Here is a 6,000-nt window from a genome sequence, read left to right on the forward strand (position 1 = left end):
CAACCCTCAACCGCTCTTCAACCACCCATCCATCCATCTATCCAACCATCCACCATCCATCCACTCATCCATCAGCCAACTTAACAATCAAGCCGTATGTTGAGCAGTGGGAACACAGAGATAAATAAAACCAGTCTCCTGTCCTTTAAACATTCCTGGATTCGCCTCTTCCCTTCCCACCTCTCAGTCATGTAGGGTAGCATGTGAGAGCCCAAGCGAGGTCATCATTTGGGAGGAAACAATGCATTCTACTGCTGCAGCTATGAAACGTGTGTGTTGGAGCACTGGGAGCCTCCGTGCCCCACTCATTTCTTCAGGGCCCTACAGAAGATGTAGTCAGTATGGCCTCTGCATGGCCCTAGGACTCCCCCAGCTCTAATTTCTCATTCCAGGGATGCCAGCTGCTGGACCTAAGCTAGAGAGATTTCAAAGGAAGTGGGGAAGAGGAAGGAGCTTATGAACATAACTTCTGCCAAGGGTGAAAATCACCAGTGGGACTCAGTTTTCCTACGAGACATGGCAGCAGCATTTGAGCACCAGAGATACATGGGGAATTTTCTGGACCCAAACTTGTCACCACCTAGCTGTGTGGCCTTGAGCAAGTCTCTGCTGTTCTCTGAACCTCAATTTCCCCACTAGTGCAGTGTGAAGGGTGGTCTATGGGTCCTCCCAGCTCTGAGGTGGCCCCTCTCAATTCTTGCTTCCCTTCCACCCTCTGACAATGGGGCCTCTCTGACCGGCCCACACATGAGGAGGGGTAGGGATGACGTGGTTGGTGTCCACAGCCCTGAGTCCTCTGGCTATTCCACCCCCCACCTCCCCTGACACAAACAATCCTCAGTCGCTTCCCCCTACCGCCCCCCAGAATTTGGGCACAGCTGAGGCTTGCTATGCCCTGGCCACCCCATGAATCACCCCTCTATGGTACCCGGGGGAGTGGTCCAGGGAGCATCCTACACCCTACGCAGGGTGAGGGCCAGAATGGAGGCCCTCAAGCAGGCAGTGTCCACAGGAACAATGGGGGCCTGTGGCTGACAGCCGGAATGCAGCCATTGTCCTGCCCTGGCCCCCAACCCCAAGGCCGCAGGTCCCCAGGCCAGGCAGGCTGGCGTGGGTCGGTGCGTCAGGCGCTCGTGTGCCAGGGCTAGGACACATGGCCTGCCGCTTCCCCTCTCTGGGCAGGCGGGTGTGTGGGCCATTGGATCAGACCCCACCTCCACACCCCAGCCTCACAAAGGATCCCGTGCACAGGGTAAGGAGAAGCAAGACAGGACCCAAGGAAGCTAAGCCAGCCTCCGACCCACCCATCCCTGGGGCACTTGGAGCAGACTCAGAGAACGGGCCTTGCAGCTCTGAGACCCAAGCTATACATCACAGTGGGGAGAGGGACCACATTAGAATAATGCAGGATTAGAGTGGGGTTGCTATAGCGACGTATTAGGGTAATACATCTAGGGAGCCCCGGCCCCTTGGTGATGTACGACTCTGCTCAGCTGAGGGGAGCAGGGGGCGGGGCCTGTCCCGCCCCTCTGAGGGGAGAGCAGACACCAAACCTTCTCTCCATGGGGGAGAACATCTGCCTTGGACTCCAAAAATAGGCTTCTCAGAATCCCATCAAGGCTGAAAGAGATGCCCTGCCAATCCAACCTCCAACAACCTCCCTTTAGTCCATGCTGAGCTCAGCTGCAACTTCACATCCCAGCTCCAACCAGCCTCAGCCCCGTGCCCCGCACCAGCCTCAGCCCCAGCCTCCTCCCAGGCTCTGCCTCTCCACCCCATGCCTGCCAGCCTCTGTCCTCTCTGCTTCAGTGCTAAGGACCATTCCCACACTTTATCCCCCAGCATACTATGGGATTAATAGGACTAAATTGGGGGGGGAGAGGGGACACACAAAGAAGGGAATGGAGGGAGGGAGGGAGGAGCGTCCAGAAACACTCCTTGGCCAAACCGTTCAAAACTGTGTATTTGAGAGAGGCCCGGAGAATAAGTGAGGGGCATGCTGTCCCCTTCACACCCACAGCCCTCCCTATGCCAGCATCTGAGACCCCACTCCCATCTAATGCCAGGTCTGGGAATTTAACTTCCCTCCACATACGCCCAGGGCCACCAAGGGGGTGGTGGGGTGGACTAGCCCTAGAGAAAAAAATTGGATGGGCCTCCCAACGAAGGAGGACCCATTAAAAAATCTTCCCGTAATATTTGTAATGTTTTGTGACAGAGTCAGGCCGCAGGTTCCCTTTTAAACAGCTGTGTCAAGTCATTTGTACTGGCATGCCCCATCTCAGAGGCCCTGGCCCACAACCCCCTTTGGGAAACTTTAGAGAAAGATTCTCTTGAGATAAGCCCCTTTGCTCCATCCACCGTAGCATCTTGGTGAGGAAGAGGAGGCAGGCCAGATAACCACCTTCAAGAACCACAGGTGTGCCCAAGAGTGTACCCCATCTCTCTGTATCTTGGCTTGCCCTCTGTGTACACTTGTCTGTGTGTAACTTTCATTGCGTGTGTGTGTGTGTGTGCACGCACATGCCTTGCCTCTTCACTGAATGGTAGGTTTTAGTTAATTCAATTGATTACAATAATTAACACAACCCTCAAAAAAGTCCTTTTTCCCTTTGAAAGTGACACTTTGGCCCTGTATCAGAGAGGGGCGGAGTGGCTCCAGTCTGAGCTGGAAGAAGCTGACATAGAAGTCACCCCTCGCACGAGAGGAGGGCATAGGTCATAGGACAAGGCAGAGTAGGAGGCATTGACCTCTACAAGCACACACGTGTCCACCCATGCCCGTGAAACACACACATGTAGACGTACATGCACGTACATTTTGGCCTTAGCCTGGTGTTGTCCCCACAATGGAAGAAACTGGCTTCATCCTTGATTGGAAAGAACCCATAAAGGGGGCTTCTTCTCTCACTGTCCCTCCTCTGAGAGCCTCCTTGCTCACACTCACACAGACATACACTCTCACACACAATATACACACACTCACACATGGTGGAGCGAAGAGAAAGGGAAGAGAAAGGCTAAAAGAAGGTAGGTGAAGACAGAGGGTGTGTGCCCAGAGGATGGTTCCTGGGGGGGGGGGGTGGCAGGGTGCCCAGGGCATTGAGTGGGCAGGAGAGCTTCATGGTTTCCTCTCTTCCCTAGCCAGCAACCAAAGGTCAGCCCAGGCGGCTCAGCCACGTGCAGTCCATCCACCCCCATCAGGTCATGTGAGATCAAGACCAAAGCTTCATCAACACGCCATTGTCCTACAGAACGCAGCCTTGGGTTGAACGGGACAAGCCCCCTCCAGCCCAAGACTAGTCAGTGCCCACCCAGAACCTGTGGTCCCCTCCTGAGAGGACCCTCTGAGGGGGTCTCTCAGCCCCTGCCTTGAGGACAAACTAGGTGATGCTCAGCCCGATCCTATCCCTCTTTGGGACTTCCCATTTCCTTCTGAGAAATGGGAAGGAGCCAACTTTCCATTGACACCGAGAGTACTTGAGTGGGAATGGCGAAGAGGGAGAGGAAGGGCCCTCTTTCTCGTGTTCCCTCTCAGGGGTACATACACCATCCCATGCCACCCCACTGCCTTCCCATTCCCCGAATGCTCTGGAGGGGAAAGAGAGTGAAGCAGAGAGGGCCAAAGAGTTGCCCTGAAGGTCATCTTGCACGTCAGCACTGGGATGGGACCCAGAGCCCCTTGCGCCCTGGCTTTCAGCCTGGACCACAACACAGGCTCCATTGACTCCTGGGCGCCCTCTTTTCCAAGATGCACGCAAAACTGTGGGCTCGTGGTTCCTGCCCACGGGCCCCTGAGCCCACAAGGCTCCACTGGGCCTAGCCCCACAGGACCCACCCAGGGAAAGAGGCCAGACAAAGCTGGCTGGCTGGACCACTGTGGGTGGACGCAGCTCCCAAGTGGCTGGCAGAAGGGAGGAAGAAGGAAGAGATGGCCACTCTTGCACCTACACAAGAATCTCCTGGATCTGGGCTAGAGGTCCTCATGGCCAACCTCTAGACCTCTGTCCTACCCAGCCTGGGATGGAGCCAAAGACCCTGGGGACTCAAATAGGACAGATTCTCTGCCAGTGCCACCTCTACCCACACCTACTCCCTACGTACTCCTTGCAAAAACAAGGACCCCCACCCCCGCCACTGGGACTAAACCTGGGGCAAAGCCATGTGGCCCACCCTCTGTCTCCTACAAGGGAAGTCAGGTCGGGGAAGATGCTTATGTCTGGGGGAAGGGGACAGGAGGCAAGCCGGGATTCCAGCAAGGGGAGGGCTGCCCCAGCAGGATGACAGAGAGATGATTAAACCCACAGAGAAGATTGATAAGGGAACTAAACAGCTGCAGCTCTGCAAGGTGGGCTGGGGACAAATCTCATCTTGTCCTGGCGGCACTCAGAGCACTGGGGGGCTGGGCCAGCCCAGCTGAGCTCACGACCTACACAAGCTCTGAGCAGGGACAGGGACGGGGGTCCAGGGCAGGGCTGCTCCCACCTTCTCCCCCCCAGGCCTCTGACCGTGGCTTCCAGAGCCTCCCTTCCTGCCAGCCCAGAGCTCCCTCCCTGCTCGACACCCCTCTGCACCTGGGCAGTGTGCTCCTTCTCACCGGTGCCCCCTTCACCCACAGCATCTCTGCCACAGCTCTCACTCTCGTTATTATTAGACGTGATTTACAGCGGAAACGCTGAGTCAGACAAACCAAGACTCCCCAGACAGAGGCAGTGGGAGAGGAGAGGAGAGTCCAGGGGAGGTGGCCTGGGACTTCATCTCTCCTGTTTCTCCTGGCTGCTCCAGGCCCAGGATCCTCACCTGGGTCTCTTGGGCTTTCAGATCCCTTTTCTGACCCCCGCTCAGCCTCTCAGCAAATCCTGTCCGCCTCGGATCTTCCTTGGCAAGTTTAAGAGAACAGCCCAGGGATCCGGAAGTCTTGAGAGCGAAGCGGTTCTGCTGAACCATTTCCTCAGACCGGGGCTCATGGTTCAGCAGGCAGCCCCTGATTCCCAGCGATAAAGAGAGGCAGGAAAAGTGCATTGCTGGGGTCCCAGCCCCCACGCTGCAGGCAGAAAACACGAGCATTGTGCGTTCGTGTGGGCGTCCAAAGGCACAAGGACTCGTGGGGAGCACACCCTCCTGCTTCCACCTTTCGCAGAAGAGCCGGGTGGGCAGGTCCGTCCCTGCTCCCTGGGTCTCTGACTCTCTGGCAGGGAGGAACTGGGCATTGTTGCCAAAAATAAACGCTCCCTCTCCCGCTCCCTGGCTCCCGGCTCCCGCTCATTAGGATGCGTGGCGTTTGGCTGCGGTCCCACACCTTGCAGCTCATTATAAATATGCAGTCGCTGCTGGCGCTACCCCAATCATCTCTGCAATCAGAGCTTTTAATTAGGTTAATTAAATTGTATCAAATCTCGCAGGGACGCAGTTCACTGATGCTGATGAGGCAGCCAAAACAGACCCCAGCTCCTCCGCTAATGAAGGCCGCTGCCTGCCTGCGCAGTGAGGGAGCCCGAGCGCATAATAAACTGGCGCATCCTCTGGGAGGAGCCGCTGCCCAAGTCACAGCTCCGGGGACCTGGCAGGGGGTCTGCATCAAGCCACCAGGCTCCAGCTGCAGCAGAGACTCCCACCCCAGGGACCATCCCTTCACTGGAGAACTAACTGGGCAGCTTCGCGAGCCACGGCAGGTGAGCAGTGTCAGGGCCCTGAGCAAGTGCCCCCCTACATGGCAAACTTAGGTGTACCCCGAAGATCCACTGACTCCATCTGGGGGTCCTTCTTTACTTCTCCCCCAGAATGGCCCAACAAGGCCAGGACTCCATCTCTACACACACACACACACACACTCACACTCACAGCCCTGTTACTGCCCCTCTGGATTGTCTTATTAGCCAGGGAGACCAGGCTGACACTAGAAAGCTCACCCAGCCACTGCTGGCCTAGTCTCCATCTGCCACGGAGGCCATCTGCCCCTGTCGGGGGGTGGCTTATAATGCTACCAGCCAGGAGCAGAAG

The sequence above is a fragment of the Equus przewalskii genome, chromosome 2 (genome assembly GCF_037783145.1).
Source record: "Equus przewalskii isolate Varuska chromosome 2, EquPr2, whole genome shotgun sequence".
Lineage (NCBI taxonomy): Eukaryota > Metazoa > Chordata > Mammalia > Perissodactyla > Equidae > Equus > Equus przewalskii.